General features: G+C 38.0%; 1 long non-coding RNA gene across 10 annotated transcripts; it reads left to right on the top strand.

Moving 5' to 3' along the window:
• Positions 1-272: 272 nt before the first annotated feature.
• Positions 273-14,295, top strand: LOC104121175 (uncharacterized). Of its 10 annotated transcripts, none has more exons than XR_011413662.1 (7): positions 273-590; positions 741-814; positions 948-1,034; positions 2,932-3,143; positions 4,385-6,001; positions 7,755-7,809; positions 14,086-14,295. It is a non-coding gene; the product is annotated as an uncharacterized lncRNA (long non-coding RNA). The 10 variants fall into 10 exon arrangements; XR_011413659.1 differs by adding an exon at positions 8,270-9,634 and having other exon boundaries at positions 4,385-7,809; XR_011413661.1 differs by lacking the exon at positions 14,086-14,295 and adding an exon at positions 8,270-14,079.
• The last annotated feature ends 5,727 nt before the right edge of the window (positions 14,296-20,022 follow it).

Genomic DNA, 20,022 nt, shown 5'->3' with positions numbered 1-20,022 from the left:
TACAATCATCATTAAGTTCAAGCATCCCAACAATCGGTTTGCCCCCCAAAAGCTCCAATGAGGCAAACCCTCCCGTTGAAACATGGCTCATCTTGTCCGCAAGCCCCAATTTTTTAACAGCCACTACAAAAAAATGGTGAGTTTGCAGAAGTTTAATTGCGGCGGTTATTGTAACCTCCGTAATTTATATCAAATTGGGGGTTTATACGACCCCCACAAATATATTATATTTGCGGCGGTCAATAACCTCAGCCAAACTTAAAAAAAAAAAAGCATACTCACCCCAATTTTTTCCTCTTTTTTGATCCTTTCCCTCTTTTTTCCCAAACCCCTCCCTCACTTTCACGAAAGAGAAGCTTTTCAGCTTCCATTTTCTTTCACTTGAAAAATTAAAACCCTCACTTGAAGATTAAACCCTCACTTGACAAATTCACAATACGTTCTCCACAATATGAAAGATTAAAAAGTTTTTTGACCGTTCAATTACTTGGGTTCACGCTTGGACCGTCACTGATGCAAATGTTTTCTTTCTTCCCCATTCTATGAAAGAGATTCACAACGATGAGTTTGATCGTGGGTTCATATCTATGGTAATTCCTCTTCCCCATTCTTTGATTTTGCTTTTCTGTGTTTCTTTCTTCTTGCATGTGGGTTTTAGGTTTATTTTCTCTGTTAATTTGTGTTTTTCCTTAACTGATTTTTCCCCTAATTTGTGGCTTTTCTGTTTTACGATTCTCTAGTGAGAGTAACAACAATTTTTGTTGAATCGGTGTATTTTGAAGAAGTATATAACAATCTCTTTTGAATTCGAGATGTAAGACTTCTTTCTCCTTCTGCATTAGGTATTTTAGGTTGTAAAATTTAATTTTTTCGGTATTTTTGTAGATTAATTTCTGCGGTTTTGGGTCTACTTAATTGAAATATTTCCTCTTGCATGTGTATTTTAGAACTCCCGAGGACCTTCATAGAAGACGCAATTTCCACTAGCTGCTATTCCTCTGTCTGCTCTACATGGTGCTTGAATCAATCTCAAGGTACAAACAAATTTTTAGTTTTCTTCGTAGTGTTGAATATTAATTTTTTTTCTTTCTAGGTTTGTAATACAAAACGTGCAGACAATAGATTAGGTTGCCTGAGCATCAATTCTTCTTTCTTTCAAAAGGCTAATGAATCAATAACATATTTTCTATTTTATTTGTCAAGTGATGAGGAATATATTAGACTGATATTAGCAGACTGATATTATCAGTTTATGGGATTTGGTTAACAAGTAATTACATATGTATTGCAGTTATTTTAGTTGTGATCGTTCATAACATTATTAACATATATCATATTTGCAGTTTTCTATTGGCAATTTGACTTCATCTTCATGCCTTCTCTTCTGTGGAAGAAATTCTTCTTTCTTCATATTCTATTTTTGTTTTGGTTTGGAGGTATATGAGCAGTCAATTCAATTGTTAACATGAATTTATTTGTAACCAATGAGCTTGCACAATGAGAATCTGAATTAGTCAGATCGTTAACTTCAAAATCATATGATTAAAGGAAAAATGAACCATTTTCCGATACTTTATTGAATGCTCTTGACATATAGAATAGATCTGATCAAACTTACTTTGCTATTACAAAATTTTGATATGTTAACTAATCGATTACAAACAATTGGATTGGATTTTGCTATTTTTCTTCTACCATTTATTGTCATTGTTCAAATGAGGAATATATTAGAAGCTTCTAATATATCAATAATATTTGTCACTGATTCTTATAGAATTGAATATTCTTATAACATTGGTCATTAAGAGTGTGTACGATTAGTGCCTCTGTATATGTGTTGTTCGGCAAATCTAATATTTTATACCTATCGTTACTCCTATTTATAATTTGACGATTGATTTCCTCCTTTCTTTAATGCTTGAGTTGTTTGTTCTCTTCTTTGCCGTTTCATATCAAAACAAAGTAAAAATAATAGTTCCAACTTTTACAGTATTGGAGGAGGGGCCAGCTCCACCTAGATAATGAAACTTGCTTGCTTTACATAGATAATGAAGTGCTTGCTTGCTTTTATTATCTTCTTTAGGATTGTTTGTATTATCTTTGTGCTAAACACTGTTTTGATTCCTACACTAAAATAAACTAGATAATATTTTTGTCGTTCTTATTATTGCATATATTTTGTTGCATATACTAGAGAGCCATAATTCTCTTAACTAAACTATAAAATATCAGTAAACTGCCATCCTATATAATTATCAGAACTTCAACTTCACTTTTTATTATCTTACAAAATTTTATAATGTTATCGCATTGATAAGTTATTAAATCATCCTTTCTCAAGGAAATATCGTAGGTTATAGTAAATAATCTTGCTCGGAGAAGTCATTATCGGTGACACACTAATCTTATTGCGGATCAGTTTCACTTCTGAAAGGTTATATATCAGTCTGTTCCAATGGATAAATCTTGAATTGGAATGCCTAGAAATACAACAAAATATTTACTTGGTTTAAATCAATTTCTAAATTTTGCACTTAAGAATGAAGCTATAGGAGATAGAATAAGCATAGTGGACGTGTGTCTACGCAACATTGGACTGTAGATGCAATAGGTATGTTATTGCCATCAACTATATAGCAGAAAGATTGTTATATTGTAAGTCAAGAAAAATAAGAGAGGTGGATTGAGTAAAACTTTGTGGGATTCCACCAGACAAAGAGTTATTAACTTAGATTAAGCCTATTTTAGCAACAGACTGCTTCATTTTTTCAATTGACTTTGAGAAATGACCGGATTTACCTGTGACAATCTTCAACCGTTGTTATGATCGATTTATAAAGGTATTACTGAGGCATACAATATCTCTGTTTTATGTCATTAGATTGTATATTTGCATGTAATAATTATCTAACCATTAGTTTATTCTTGAAGCCTCGATTTTGTTTTAGGACAACTGAGTCAAATGCAAGACGATATGTTTATAATTCTATGTGTAAGAACTGGGGCGCAAAAAGGCTAAAGTTATTTGATAAGGCCTATGATCCACTTAAGAGCAGAGCTGAGATAATGGATAGTTTTCACTGGGGATTCCACCGGATCAATGGATTTCTTATGTTGATTATCGCTTTAAAGAAAAAATACAGGTATTTATTTCAATGTTTCAATTAGTATGTGTAATTATATGGCTTCACTTTAACCAATCTGTGGTTGCTTCCTCTACTTCCATATCAAATTAATTTTACCTTGTGAAGTTCTTACAGTATCTGGATTATAGAAAACAACAAAGTTAGTAAGTTAAAGATCAATTAACAAGTATTGCTTTTTAAAAAGTCTTCACTTCACAATAACATTAGTTTTTGCTTGAGCTTATTTTCATCAACGAACACAATTAAAGACTGAAGAAAGTCAGCGCCACAAAAACTGAGAGATAGAGTTAGGTGAGTAAATGAGCTAGTAATATACTATAGAGTTGTCACTACACACTTTTTATCCGCCCCTCCACTCTAAAAAAAAAATAACAAAACCGTTGGTTCCTTTGGGCAGCAGCAGCTGTTTCCCTTCATTTAAGAGATTATGAGTTTAAAATTGGTATTGTTGGGACGGTTGGTACTGTTGGGACGGTTGAGAGGGCGCTTGGTACTTCTTTGGTATCAAAATGTGATAATGAGATTAAATAAAATATCACATAATTGATACTGTCACAAATCCTTATTATGGTAAATTTTGTGTTACTAACTGCAGTGCCAAAGTTTCAGCACTTGTTTTATAACAGAAAAAGATATTATTTTTCTCTTGTTTTTCTTTTTTAACTTGTCAATCACTGATTGAAGTAAGGACACTGGCTTTCGGTGTGTAATGTATTTAGGAAAAAATTGAACTAACATTGAGCCAAAGCACCGTGGATGAGTCTGAAATTTCACCAAATAATGCTGTTGGTAAGGTGTTGGGAAAAGAGCACTCTGGAAGGGTAAGATGCTTAGGATTAGGAGTTGTTCCTGGCAGGGCTTTTAGACAAACAAGATCTCGTTACAGAGAAATGATGAATATTAACACTCAAATGATGAATGCTTTCTTGTTTCTTAGATTCACAAATTTCGCAAGTCAATTTAATCTTTATGTTAAATTCACTGGCAGAGCTTTTAGCATAACTTTATGTTAACACTGTTAATTCACTGTCTATATTCTCTGATGTTTAAGATGTACTGAGAAAGTTCACGAGTTCTCCTTTTCATGGACTGGGTGAGACAGAAAGAGAGAATATTTGTTTCTTTTGCTTGAATATTCAGTACTATGACTATAAATTTCTCTTTCGCTAAGTGATTATTAGTTAGGATATTGTTGAGGTACTTTTTGTTAATTATATTTTATTTTGATTGTTTTGTAGCCAAATGATGCGGCTAGCGGATCCATTTCACTCATGAATATAAGATCATCCGCTGGAAGTAATCTTAACGACAACCATTTGTAACGATCCGGCCGGTCGTTTTGAGGACTTAAGTCTCGTTCGGCAGCATAAGACCCTGAAGTAGCTTCATATTATGTGTATTGACTTGCATGCGTGGTTGAATTCAGTTACCGGATGATTCAGAGTGATTTGTGACACTTAGTCCCTAAAACAAAAGCTTAAGTCTTAGGATTTTGATCGTAGTCGGAACTATATGAAGACGACTTCGGAATGGAGTTCCGTCGGTTCCATTAGCTCCGTTGGGTGATTTTGGACTTAGGAGGGTGTCCGGACTGTAAATCCGAGGTCTGTAGCTGATTTAGGCTTGAAATGGCGAAAGTCGAATTTTTGGAGATTTGGACCGGAAGTGGACTTTTTGATATCGGGGTCGGAAAGCGATTCCGAGAGTTGGAACAGCTCCGTTATGTTATTTGGGACTTGCCTGCAAAATTTGACGTCATTCCGGGTTGATTTGATAGGTTTCGACACGAGTTTTAGAAGTTGAAAGATTTGAAATTTATAAGTTCGATTCATGGTGCGATTCGTAGTTTCGACGTTGTTTGATGTGACTTTAAGGCTCGACTAAGTTCGTATGGTGTATTAGTATTGGTTGGTATGTTTGGTTGAGGTCTCGGGGGCCTCGGGTGAGTTTCGGGTGCTTAACGGATTAAAAGTTTGATTTGTATTACTGCTAAGTCTTCATGCTTCTAGTATTTTCGCACCTGCGAAGAAGAGACCGCAGGTGCAAGAGCGCACGTGCGGAGAGGCAAGCGCAGAAGCGAAAAAATGGAGGAGTGCCAGGGGCCGCAGGTGCGAGGAAAATTTCGCATCTGCGATGCCCGCAAATGCGAAGATTGAGGCGCAGGTGCGAGAAGAGCTGGACTTGACAGTCTCCGCAGGTGCGGAGAAATTGTGCGCATCAGTGGCTTCGCAGAAGTGGATTTTTGGCGTGTAGAAGCGAGAGGAAGCGCAGGTGCGGTTGGAAACGCGCACTTGCGGTCGCGCAGATGCGGCTATTTATGCGCAGGTGCGGTCATACCTGGGCAGAAAAGAGAAATCTGAGGGTTTGGTTTCATTCTTTATTTTTGGACTTGAGAGCTCGGAATTTGACGATTTTTCGAGGGTTTTGAGAGGGAACTTTGGGGGTAATGATTTCTAACTCGTTTTTGGTTGTTTTCCATTAATCCATAGTTTTTTTCTCCATTTAGTTTCGGGTTTGGATTGAAATTTTAGGAAATATGGGAAGAAGTTCTTCAACTAAGAGTTTTGAGTTTTGATTGGGATTTAGACTTCGAATTTGGATAATTTTGGTACGAGTGAACTCGCGAGTGAATGGGTATTCGTATTTTGTGACTTTTACCCGATTCCGAGACGTGGGCCAGGGTCGACTTTTTAGGGCGAATTTTGAAATTTTTATTAAATATTGATTTCAATGATTAGATAAGTTTATTATTGTTGTATTCATGTTATGCAATTGTGTTTGGCTAGATTTGGGCCATTCGGAGTCGGATAATTGAGGAAAGGATATTCTTACGGACTGTTTGAGCTTGGTTCGAGGTAAGTATCTGACCTAACCTTGTGTCGGAGATTTTTTCCTTAGGATTTGAGTCTTCTCTGTTGATTTGTAGTCCATGCACGTGAGGCGACGAGTGCGTGCTCAGACTTATTTGTGAAAAGTTGGTATTTTAGGATTCTTAGGTCCTTATATTCACTGAGTATGAAGTTGTTCTTGATATGATTAAGTTCCTATTTACTAGTTTTACCTCTATATGCTTTAATTAGAATTAATTGCTTTCAGGATTCACTCTTATTGCCTATTGGACTCTTATTTGACTTAACTGAAGATTTGTTTTTACCTTCTCTATTGTCATGCTATCTTTTCATAACTGCTTATTTTTATTTGAAATTATTATTATATCATTTTATAATTTATTTAGTCTCAATTGAGGTTATGATTATTTTTCCGTTGTTATCCTTAATTGAATTGTTGAATATCCTTCGTAATTTTCTTAACCTTAAAAGAAGTTTAGATATCCTATATCTTAGTCGACTTGTTTTATTTGGCATTATTGGATTTGTGTTAGCTTCCTTGTTGTTGAAGTGTATATTGTGGGATTCGTTGCTACACCTTAGTTTTTCCTTTGTTGAGTTATTCGCTTTACGCCTAGCATTTCACTGTGGTTATTCCTCGTGATTTGGTCCCATATTTTCATATGATTTAAAAGTTCTTGAGTTGATTTATTTGTCGTACTTTGTATTATTTTCATTGTTGTTGTATTTGTTGTGGTGATGCACGAGATTTCTGCCGTGCGGTTGTTGTTATGGGGTGGCACGAGGTTTCTGCCGTGCTATTGTTACTATTGATATTTTCACATGCGGTGTGACAAGGTGGGATATATATATGTGTGGGTTGCGCATGTGGCGAGACAAGGTGAGAATATTATTATGCACATGTGGCGAGACAAGGTGGGAACATTATTATGCACGTGTGGCGAGACAAGGCGGGCATTTATGTTACTATTGCACACGTGGCGAGACATGGTGGGCTGTGTCTGGGATTGATTTGTGATGAATTATGGCCTGGGGGCATTCTTGTTGTTGATATTTGTGAAGTGGTATACATACCTATGTGTGCTTTATCTTGTGAAAGCTGTACGTGTTATCCGTTCCTTTTTTTTTTCCTTACGTTTATTTGCTGATATGGACTATGGTAGGACACTGCACAAGCTTACACATAGTTAAGCACTCTTATCGGATAAGAGGTATTCTTAATATTGTTGAGCATAGATGCTCACTCTTATTTACTTGCCTTCTATGTGAGAATGACTCTATTGTCACGTGAGTCGTCAGTGCGGTTACGAGATGTTATGAGGGCACAGGATGCTAAGTGTTAGAGTTCAGGTATTGAGACCCATGAGTTGTAATTTGTCCGAGGTTCGGTACCTCGTGGAGTTGTTGACTAAAACTTGGTGTAAAGGCGGTTGTAATTACTGAGTTATTACTTGTCCTTGTTGTATTCGTGATTCCGGATTTAGGTTGTGTTCCATTCACTTTGTCTGCATCATTTTCATGATATTCCGTTGATACTTGTTGTTTCTTGCTTTAATGCCATTACTATATTGTGATCCATATTGCATAGTCTTTATGTAGACATCATACTTCTGTTATTCATGTACTTATATCTGTTCAGTTTATTATACCAGTGGGTGTCTTGACTGTTCCTCGTCACTACTCCACCGAGGTTAGTCTTGATACTTACTGGGCACCGCTGTGGTGTGCTCATGCTACTCTTCTGTACATTTTTGTGCAGATCCAGGTACTTGTTCGTTAACTACCTGTGTGGACAGTTGCTGTGGAGACTCAAGGTAAACCTGCTGCTGCATTCGCAGGTTTCGGAGTCACCTTCCAGTATTCGTTTTGCACTGTTTATTCTTATTTCTGGACAGTTGTATTTAGAAGTTTTCTAGAAAATACTCTGTAGAGCTTATGACTTGTTCAACCGATTTTGAGAATTTTAAGAGATTCTATTTAAATAATGTTGTTATTTTAATTATTGTTAGGCTTACCTAGTCCCTAAGACTTGGTGCCATCACGATACCCAACGGAGGAAAAATTAGGTCGTGACAAGTTGGTATCAGAGCTCTAGGTTCATAGGTGCTACGAGTCATAAGTGAGTTCAGTAGAGTCTTGCGAATCGGTACGGAGACGTCTGTACTTATTTTCGAGAGGCTACGAAACTATTAGGATAATTGCACTTCTTTCATTCCTATCGTGCGAGCTTATTGATCTCGGAGTTTGAACTTTTATCATTCCATTCTCTCACAGATGGTGAGGACACGAGCTGCAGTTATCGACGACGCTGCTCCCGGAGCAGGTATCGCTAGGGGCAGAGGCAGAGGTCGACGAGGAGTACGTGCCGCAGCTAGAGCACCTACCAGAGCAGCAGTTGAGGAGCCGCCAGTAGTTCCAGTTGGGGAGCAGGTACGGGAGGCGCCTGTTGTTACCCCCAGACTTCAGGGGACCTTAGCACAATTCCTGAGTATGTTTGGTACACTGGCTCAGGCGGGATTGATTCCGGTTGTACCAGCTACTTTACATACCGGGGGAGGAACCCAAACTCCCGCAGCCCACACCCCAGAGCAGTGAGTTCATGTTGGGCAAGTTCCAGGTGTCGTGGCGACACAACCTGTGGTTCCAGTTCAGCCCGTGGTCAGGGCAGCAACATCAGAGGAAGAGCAGCTTAGACTTGCAAGGTTCAAGAAATATGACCCTCCTTCATTTAGTGGTTTGGCTTCAGAGAGTGCACAGGGTTTTCTGGAGGAGTGTCACCGCATTCTCCGTACTATGGGTATTGTGGAGATGAGCGGGGTTGCTTTTACTACGTTCCAGCTTAGGGGAGTGGCCTACCGGTGGTGGCGGGCATATGAGTTGGGTAGCTCGTCCGAGTTAGCTTCACTTACATGGGTTCAGTTTTCAGAGATATACCTGAGAGAGTTTGTACCTCATTCCCTTCGAGATGTATAGCGCACGGAGTTTGAGCAGCTGCGCCAGGACACTATGTCAGTGTCAGAGTATGCCGTGAGATTCAGTGATTTGGCCAGGCATGCACCTGCTTTGGTCGTCACAGTTAGAGAGCGTGTCCGTAGATTCATTGAGGGACTTAGACATGATATTCGGTTCAGCATGGCTCGGGAGTTAGAGTCAGATGTTTCGTTTCAGTAGGTGGTAGGGATCGCCCGCCGAGTAAAGGGCATGTGGGACCAGGAGAGAGAAGATATTCGAGGCCACAAGAGAGAGTACATGCGAGATCAGGAGAGAGAGGACAGGGAGGTGAGGAGGCCTCGTAGACCGGAGAGATCTACTGGTCCTTATTTTGGAGGCAGTGTACGACATGGTAGAGGTTTTGTGGGTCAGCCAGTTCAGTTTGCACTTCAGACTTCGCACAGTGTTTCAGGTGCTCATGGGTCTCAGAGTACCCGTACCGCACAGTTCCCACAGCCACGTCAGCAGAGAGGTTGCTTCGATTGTGGAGATACGAGCCATAGGGTGAGAGATTGTCCTAGACTCCGGACAGGTGTGTCAATGCGGAGTATTCAGTCGAGTAGAGGGCGCCCAAGAGGGGAAGGCCCGACCCGTTGATGTGTTTCATATAGTAGGCTTGAGGCCACTATGCCAGATGATGTCATACAGGTATGCTTTTGATTTGTTACAGAGGGGCACAATTCGTATTTTGATTCGGTTCTGCTTATTAGGGCGGGTTCCCCTATTTGTTGTCCCACCTCTGGGTGAGTTCATGACTTATATTATGTTTAGATGTTTACCCCGTTGGGAGTTTCTATGAGTGATAGACGTGTCTATCATTTATTTCTATTAATTATTGAAAGTTACGAGACTATAAGTGAATTCACGTGGTCCATTATGGTAGGTTTGATGTGATTCCTGAGTAAATTTGGTTATAATTTGTGATTTGATACTTTACCGGGGTAAGAATTTAGCAAGTGTTTAGATTTTATTGGCAGAATTGAGTTAGTGGAAGATTTCTATTGCTATGATGTGTATTCGACTTGTGATTCAGAGTTGAGGGCGAAACCCTCGCGATTCTATGTGATTTGATATGTTTGAGCCGGGCTGCGTGCCGCGGTGGAGGGTTATACCAGGATGAGATCCTTATGATTTGTTCATGTACTTTGATTTTTCCTTTTAAATTGATTCGTAGTATGATACTGCTAGAGAGTTGTGTCTGTCGGGCTTGTTTGATACTTCCCTTATGTGCTTCTCTTTACATATTCAGTCATTTTCATTCTGCACTTCTCAAGTTTTAGCTTGCGGGGTATATGTCCGGTGGTGTTAGTTGTGACTTGTTGATTCAGGTGTATAGTTAAGAGGTCTTCGTGTTTTCTTGCATTGTTGTTAGTGTTGTGGAGGTTTGAACATGGTTCTAACGGATATGAGGCTAATTGCCGGTGATGGTTTTTGATTATGGGCAGCTATTGTGATCATAAATGTTATTATGGGCCTATGTGTGGTGTGTCTTGTTGTGTGGTCGTACCTTGTGGGTGTAGGCATGAGTTATTACAGCTGGTTGAGACTGATATCAGTTATGGATTTAGAATCGGGTCTTTTGAAGATAAATGAAAGGTGAGAATTTTGACTCTAAGGCTTATCGGTATTGGCAGAAAGGATGAATTACAGTTGGGATGGTGTCGTCAGGCTTATGTGGATTAGGGTGACGTGGAGTTGCCTGAGGGTGTATGTTGGATATGTACTTTCAGTGAATTCAAAAACTTCGAGGCGATTCTTAGCACGTTCGAGGAAGAACGTTTGTTTAAGAGGGGAAGGATGTAACGACCCGGCCGGTCATTTTGAGAACTTAAGTCTCGTTCAGCGGCATAAGACCCTGAGCAGCTTCATATTATGTGTATTGACTTGCGTGCATGGTTGAATTCAGTTACCGGATGATTCAGAGTGATTTGGGACACTTAGTCCCTAAAACAGAAGCTTAAGTCTTAGGATTTTGACCGTAGTTGGAACTATATGAAAACGACTCCGGAATGGAGTTACGTCGGTTCCATTATCTCCGTTGGGTGATTTTGGACTTAGGAGCGTGTCCGGACTATAAATCCGAGGTCTGTAGCTGATTTAGGCTTGAAATGGCGAAAGTCGAATTTTTGAAGATTTGGACCGGAAGTGGACTTTTTGATATCGGGGTCGGAAAGCGATTCCGAGAGTTGGAACAACTCCGTTATGTTATTTGGGACTTGCCTGCAAAATTTAACGTCATTCCGGGTTGATTTGATAGGTTTCGGCACGAGTTTTAGAAGTTGAAAGATTTGAAATTTATAAGTTCGATTCATGGTGCGATTTGTGATTTCGACGTTGTTTGATGTGATTTTAAGGCTCGACTAAGTTCGTATGGTGTATTAGTATTGGTCGGTATGTTTGGTTGAGGTCCCGGGGGCCTCGGGTGAGTTTCGGGTGCTTAACGGATTAAAAGTTTGATTTGTGTTATTGCTAAATCTTCAGGCTTCTGGTATTCTCGCAACTGCGAAGAAGAGACCGCATGTGCGAGAGCGCACGTGCGGAGAAGCAAGCGCAGAAGCCAAAAAAAATGGAGGAGTGCCAAGGGCCGCAGTTGCGAGGAAAATTCTGCATTTATGATGCCCGTAGATGGAAAGATTGAGGCGCAGGTGCGAGAAGAGCTAGACTTGACAGTCTCCGCAGGTGCGGAGAAATTGTGCGCATCAGTGGCTCCGCAGAAGCGAATTTTTGGCGCGTAGAAGCGAGAAGAAGCGCAGGTGCGGTTGGAAACGCGCACTTGCAGTCGCGCAGATGCGGCTATTTATGCGCAGGTGCGGTCACGTCTGGGCAGAAAAGAGAAATCCGAGGGTTTGGTTTTATTCTTCGTTTTTGGACTTGAGAGCTCGGAATTTGGCGATTTTTCGAGGGTTTTTCAGAGAAAACTTTGGGGTAATGATTCCTAACTCGTTTTTGGTTGTTTTCCATTAATCCATAGTTGTTTTCTCCATTTAGTTTCGGGTTTGGATTGAAAATTTAGGAAAAATGGGAAGAAGTTTTTCAACTAAGAGTTTTGAGTTTTGATTGGGATTTAGACATCGAAATTGAATAATTTTGGTACGAGTGAACTCGCGAGTGAATGAGTGTTCGTATTTTGTGACTTTTACCCGATTCCGAGACGTGGGCCCGAGTCGACTTTTTAGGGCGAATTTCGAAATTTTTATTAAATATTGATTTCATTGATTAGATAAGTTTACTATTATTGTATTCATGTTATGCAATTGTGTTTGGCTAGATTTGAGCCATTCGGAGTCGGATAATTGAGAAAAGGACATTCTTACGGATTGTTTGAGCTTGGTCCGAGGTAAGTATCTGGCCTAACCTTGTGTGGGGGATTTTTCCCTTAGGATTTGAGTCTTCTATGTTGATTTGTAGTCCATGCACGCGAGGTGACGAGTGCGTGCTCGGTCTTATTTGTGAAAAGTTGACCTTTTAGGATTCTTAGGTCCTTATATTCACTAAGTATGAAGTTGTTCTTGATATGATTAAGTTCCTATTTACTAGTTTCACCTCTACATACTTTAATTAGAATTAATTGCTTTTAGGATTCACTCTTATTGCCTATTGGACTCTTATTTGACTTAACTGAAGATTTGTTTTATCTCCTCTATTGTCATGCTATCTTTTCATAACTGCTTATCTTTATTTGAAATTATTATTTTATCATCTTATAATTTATTTAGTCTTAATTGAATTGTTGAATATCCTTTGTAATTTTCTCAACCTTAAAAGAAGTTTAGATATCCTATATCTTAGTCGAGTTATTTTATTTGGCATTATTGGATTCGTGTTAGCTTCCCTATTATTGAAGTGTATATTGTGGGATTCGTTGCTACACCTTAGTTTTCCCTTTGTTGAGTTATTCGCTTTACGCCTAGCATTTCAGACTGTGGTTATTCCTCGTGATTTTGTCCCACAGTTTCCTGTGATTTAAAAGTTCTTGAGTTGATTTACTTGTCGTACTTTGTATTATTGCCATTGTTGTTGTATTTGTTGTGGTGATGCACGAGGTTTCTACCGTGCGGTTGTTATTATTGTGATGCACGAGGTTTCTGCCGTGCGGTTGTTGTTATGGGGTGGCACGAGGTTTCTGCCGTGCTATTGTTACTATTAATATTTGCACATGCGACGTGATAAGGTGGGATATATATATGTGGGGGTTGCGCATGTGGCGAGACAAGGTGGGAACATTATTATGCACATGTAGCGAGACAAGTTGGGAACATTATTATGCACGTGTGGCGAGACAAAGCGGGCATTTATGTTACTATTGCACATGTGGCGAGACAAGGTGGGCTGTGTCAGGGATTGATTTGTGATGATTTGTGGCCTGGGGGCATTCTTGTTGTTGATATTTATGAAGTGGTATACATACCTATGTGAGCTTTATCTTGTGAAAGCTGTGAGAAAATATTCTACGTGTTGTCTTTTTTTTTCTTATGCTTATTTGCTGATTTGGACTATGGTAGGACACTTGCACAAGCATACACATAGTTAAGTACTCTTATCGGATAAGAGGTGTTCTTGATATTATTGAGCATAGATGCTCACCCTTGTTTACTTGCCTTCTATGTGAGAATGACTCTATTGTCACGTGAGTCGTCAGTGCGGTTATGAGATGTTATGAGGGCATAGGATGCTAAGTGTTAGAGTTCAGGTATTGAGACCCGTGAGTTGTGATTTATCCGAGGTTCGGTATCTCGTGAAGTTGTTGACTAAAATTTGGTGTAAAAGCGATTGTAATTACTGAGTTATTACTTGTCCTTCCTGTATTCGCGATTCCGGATTTAGGTTGTGTTCCATTCACTTTGTCTGCGTCATTTTCATGATATTCCGCTGATACTTGTTGTTTCTTGCTTTAATGCCATTACTATATTGTGAGCCATATTGCATAGTCTTTATGTAGACATCATACTTCTGTTATTCATGTACTTATATTTGTTCAGTTTATTAGACCAGTGGGTGTCTTGACTGTTCCTTGTCACTACTCCACCGAGGTTAGTCTTGATACGTACTGGGCACCGCTGTGGTGTGCTCATGCTACTCTTCTGCACATTTTTGTACAGATCCAGGTACTTGTTCGTTAGCTAGCTGTGTGGATTGTTGCTGTGGAGACTTAAGGTAAACCTGCTGCTGCGTTCGCATGCTTCGGAGTCACCTTCCAGTTTTCGTTTTGCACTGTTTATTCTTATTTCTGGACAGTTGTATTTAGAAGTTTTCTAGCAAACACTCTGTAAAGCTTATGACTTGTTCTACCGGTTTTGGAAATTTTAAGAGATTCTATTTAAATAATATTGTTATTTTAATTATTGTTAGGCTTACCTAGTCCCTAAGACTAGGTGCCATCACGATATCCAACGGAGAAAAAATTGGGTCTTGACACCATTGAAATTGCTTGCAAATGTATTAGATAATTAAGTATCGTACTCGATTGAATGGTCATAGTAGATCTTTTGTCCATAATGGTTGGAGTGAATGTTCCGTTTAAAGTTAGTTTTAAGATTAATTATAATATTGATGTTTTGTGTTGAATGGTTGGAGTAGTTGTGTTTAAAGCAAAATTTTGAGACTAATGATAACTTACTTTAATGTATTTTGTGGTTTATTAATATATTGTTGTTACTTGATTCGAGTAAGCAATTTATATAATTTTTTGATGCTTCATTATATTAATATAATTGGAATTAGAACAATTATGGAGTAACATTGCAGAAAAAAAAATTCAATGAATAGCGGAGGTTATAAATGTTGCTATTTAACCTATAATAATATTATTTTATAAAATTTGTGGGGAATAAATAAAAAAATTGCGGGGGTTTAGACCTCCGCTATTTTTTTAATAAGTGACAGCCAAACTACCAAATTGCGGAGGTTATACCGCCGTCAAATACCCGCCGCTATATGATAACGACGGTCTGTCAAAAAAAAAACTCCGCAAATTGGTTGCGGCAAACATTATTGCGGAGGTTTTGGAAACCGCCGTAAAATTATATTGCAGAGGTTTCTGACCGCCGCAATGTATAAATAAAACCTTCGCAAATTCAACTATTTTTTTTTGTAGTGAGCCACAACAATACTGCCACCCACTATGATTCTTGTTATTCCACATCCTAATCCTGCCAATTGTTTTGCAATAGCGTGGATAATAATATATATATATATATATATATATATATATATATATATATATATTGCCAAGAAAAATTTAGAAGGAAAACATCAACCAACAAAACTAAACTATCTATGACATCTTCAAACTACACCAGAAAAATAATCATTTAAATAAGATCTTCATTTATACCGTTGTTTCAACTGTCAAGATCAACTGTGACTAATACTTTCTTCCCCCTCAGATCTTCTTCTTTAAGAGATGACACACACTTCTTCACCAGTACTCCATATATAACTACGAACAAATCCCTTTTTACGACAGGGGTTTTGCTATAGTACACGGGCAGTTTTAACCCTTTTTTCCGTTCGCGAAAAAATCCATTTTCATGAAGCCCACAGCCTCTTTTCGAAACCCGCAGCATATATTCTTCTGCGGCTTTCTCACAGTTAAATTTAAAAAGAATAAAATTAAAATAAGATCAAAAATCACAAATTATAGTTTGAATTCTTTCTTATATACTAGCTTTAAAATGCACGCTTTAAAGTGCGTGCATTGCTCGTGTTTTTAGTATCAATGAATATAAAATTTGAAAAAATTATACAAATATTATTAATCTATGTAATGAGTTATAAAAAATTTTTTTAAAGCAAAAGCTTAATAAATACTATTGATCCTGTTTAACCAACTTAATAAAAAAAAATTATATCATGCAAAAGTATTCTAATGCCGTTACATAACTTCGACATATGAGTTGTGTATTTACTTTAATAGCTCTAATAGAGTAGAATAATATACTGACTTGTCAAATATCATGCAACTATACTATTCTCTCATAACCTTAAGAAAATAAATTCTATTTGCTCAAAGTACCTAATATAAATTTCATGTTATCCTATTGAACTCAAATTGAAGAATACAAAAACAATAAAATACTCCATATATTGTTAGATATAATTATCATACAAACAATTTTATTAGATTAGTAATATTTAAATTCAACAAAATATTTTTCCAGAATTAAATAAAATTAATTAAATCAAATTATTATATCATTATCATATGAGTTAAAATTTTCTTAAACATTATTTATATTGTTAATGTACTCAAATAAGTTAAATTATTTACATTGTTAGAGTATTATTTAGCTTCTAAATCCTAATGTAAGATCTGGTATTGGAGTGCAAACCCATAATCAGACATTCGTAGACAACTCTTAAATAAAAAATTATAATTTGAGATTTTAACTAATATAAAAATATGTTTGTACACTTTTTATTTCGGTTATATATACTAAGGCCTCATTTGTTTGCACTTAATAATGATCTGAATCTTAATCATTCAGATCTCGCACATTAAGTGCGTTTATTTTTTAGATCTAAATCTGAATTATTCAGATCTTGATCATTAAGTGTGTTTATTTTTTTAATATCATAATCAATTAATGGGTCTGAATAGGTCTGAATGATTAAGATCCATAACAAAAATTTAATTTCATTAAGATATTACTGTCCAGATTCACAATTAATTACTATCACTGTCCACCATTATCAACTACTACCATGCACCACCCACCACCTCCATACTTAACCATCACCACCAACCACCAACATCATCAAGTATAATCGTCACTATCATCATTATTGACTACCACCAGTCGCCACCTCACCATTATTGACTATCACCACTCACCACCCCCCACAATTATCAACTACCACCGTCATCATCAACCACAACCATCCACCCACTACCTCAACAACCCCCCACCCCACCGCTATTGTATTGACCCAACCGGTCATTTTGACTTTAGAACCTCGTTCCCCTAAATAAAACTTCTCGTATGTGCTTTTACTAATTTATGACTTGCGGGGACGGTTGGTTCGGAATTTGAAAGTGTTCGGGTTGAAATCGGAACACTTGGTTTCTTAGTTTGGCTTTAAAAGGTCAAGTTTAACTTCATTCAATATTTTTAGAAAACGACCCCGGAATCGGTATTTGACGGTTCCAATAGGTGTGTATGATGATTTTAGACTTGGGCGTATGTTCGAATCGGGTTTTGGACGACCCGAGAGCGTTTCGACGCTTAATAGTGAAAATCAACCATTTAAGGGTTTAAGGTTCTTTAAATTTGGTGTGGAGTAGGTTTTGGAGTAATTGAAGTCCGTTTAGAATTCCGAGCCTGAGAATAGTTCCGTATGGTGAGTTAAGACTTGAACGCAAAATTTGGTGTCATTCCGAGTAGTTTAAGTATGTTTCGGCGCGTTCGGAGTAAGTTTGAAGAATTTGAAATTTCTAAGTTGAATCAATTTGGTTTGGAGTATAATTCTTAGTTTTGATGTTATTTTACACGTTTCGAGGATTCAAGCAAGTCCGTTTTATGATTTCAAACTTGTTGGTATATTCGGGCGGGGCCCCGGAGGCCTCGGGTGTTAATCGGATGAGGCTCAAACCAAGTTTGGACTTGGAAAGGACTGCTGAAGCTCTCGACTTCTGGTATAACCGCACCTACGCATAAGCAGCCGTAGGTGCGAGCCACGAGTCGCAGGTGCGAAGAAGGAGAGGGCAGGCCATGCACCGCATGTGCGAAATTCTTGGGGGCACCTGCGAGCACGTAGGTGCAAAGGAGAAGGCGCAAAAGCGGAAAGGGCGCAAGTGCGAAGGCTTTGGTCGCACCTCCGGACGCGCAGAATCGGCCCCCTTGACCGCAGGTGCGAAGCCAGGCCAAAAGGAGAAATGCGCAGCTGTGAGGATTTATCCGCATGTGCAGTTGTACCTCCGCAGGTGCGAATAGGGCTGTTGGACATAATGTTAAAAGGGGCGAGGCTTAGTCATTTTTTTGTCTGTTTTCCTCCATTTTTGGGCAATTTTGGAGCTTTTTGAGAGGGTATTTCAACTAGCAACGTGAAGGTAAGTTAATTCTACACACTTTGAGTTAAATACATAGATTATGAGTAGATTATAACCAGCAAATCTTGAAAATCAAGGGTTTAGATGAAAAAACTAGATTTTTATAAAAATGAGATTTTAGCCACGAAAATGGTTATGGAATTGGATGAAAATTGTATATTTGAGTTTTTGAGATTATGGGTAACGATTTTTTTTAAATATTTCTGGAATACGGGTACGTGGGCTCGGGATGAATTTTAAAATTTTTACCATTTTGGATAGGGTAATTTATTTAATAGTCTACTTTTGAATTATTGTACATGTATTTATTATTTTATATAACTTTTGGATAGTTTCAAATTTTTCGGCATCAAATTAAGATTTTTACGCGATATTTTGATCGGAAAGTGGACTTTGAGACAATGTATGTCTCTTATCTAACCTTGTAAGAGAAAATTTACCCCATAGGTCATTTAAATTAATAATTATTGCTAATTGTGGGGATCTACGTACGCACGAGGTGACAAGAGTCCATGCATAGCTACTATTATTGCTAAGTTCGGGTAGTTTAGGACTCAAATCATAAATTACGTGTGATAATTGTATCCTTTATTTAATTAAAGTATTGGAACTGTATTGTAAATTGTTAGAAAAATAGTAAAAGACTGAAATTTCACGTACTTGAATTTTTGTGAAAAAGCTTTAACTATTAAATTGAAATTTGTACGTCCTCTTGTATTAATATTATAATATATATATACTCTTATTCCGGAGATACATAAGAAAATGTCCTCCTTTCTTGTGGAGCGGGCCGAACGCCTCGGCAGTATAGATGCATCTATGGATCGTGCCGCACGTCCCTCGGCAGTGTACATGACACTCTGGATCGGGCCGAACGACCTCGGCAGACATCGTGCCTAATAATAATAATAATTACACGATACCTTGCTATTTTATTGCAGCTTGTGAAGTTAATTAATAAATTGGAAATTATTGCAATTGAAGAAATTTAATTATTTCTGATGGTTAAAGAAAATTATTGTTAATCCTATAAATTATTTTGATTTAAATATTTCTATTTTTATTTTATTTATTATTATTGACCCTTAGTGAGTGTCAAAGTCGACCTCTTGTCACTACTTCTTTGAGATTAGGCTTGATACTTACTGGGTACACATTGTTTACGTACTCATGCTACACTTGCTGCACTTTTTGTGCAGGATCTGAGACAAGAGTTTTTGGTGGTCCTACTGGAGCGCATCCACGATACCCCGAGTCCTAGTGGTGAGCTCCCTTTCTGAGTTCTGCTGCAGCAACTAGTGCCTCTCCTTGTATTTTTATTCTGTCTATTTATTTCAGATAGTATTTAGAAATCTTGTATAATCTACTAGATGCTCATACACTTGTGGCACCAAGTCTTGGCACACACTAGTAGAATTTTGGATTTAATCATTTTCTTGGTTTTTAATTTTCTAGATCTTTTATGTTTTCTTAATTCTTGCATGTAAGAAGAGTTTAATTACTCAGATAATTTTTAAAGAATTAAAAAGGTGTTTAAATCTCTAGTTGGCTTGCCTAGCTGTGATGTTGGGCGTCATCACGATCTATAGGTGAAATTGGGTCGTGACAACATGGTATCAGAGCCCTACGTTCACGTAGGTCTCACAACTTATGAGCATTCCTAATAGAGTCTTGTGGATCGGTATGAAGACGTCTGTACTTATCTTCGAGAGGCTATAGGGTGTTTGGAAACTACCTTTTTTCATCTTCCATCGTGTAATTGATATAATACTAAATATCTTTCTCTTATTCTCTCACAGATGGTGAGAACGCGCTCTAATAAGGTTCTAGACCAGGGAAGAGCTACTTCCCCAGTTGCTAGAGGCCGAAGAAGAGGCCGTGGGAGGGCTCCAGGCCTTGGTAGGGGACGAGTGACATCAGCTACACCTGAGCCCAGACCAGCTACAGCCGCCGAGCCGCAAAAGATATTGGATAGATGGACTAGGCT

Source organism: Nicotiana tomentosiformis, chromosome 2 (genome assembly GCF_000390325.3).
Source record: "Nicotiana tomentosiformis chromosome 2, ASM39032v3, whole genome shotgun sequence".
NCBI lineage: Eukaryota > Viridiplantae > Streptophyta > Magnoliopsida > Solanales > Solanaceae > Nicotiana > Nicotiana tomentosiformis.
This window is presented reverse-complemented; position numbering and strand designations above follow the sequence as displayed.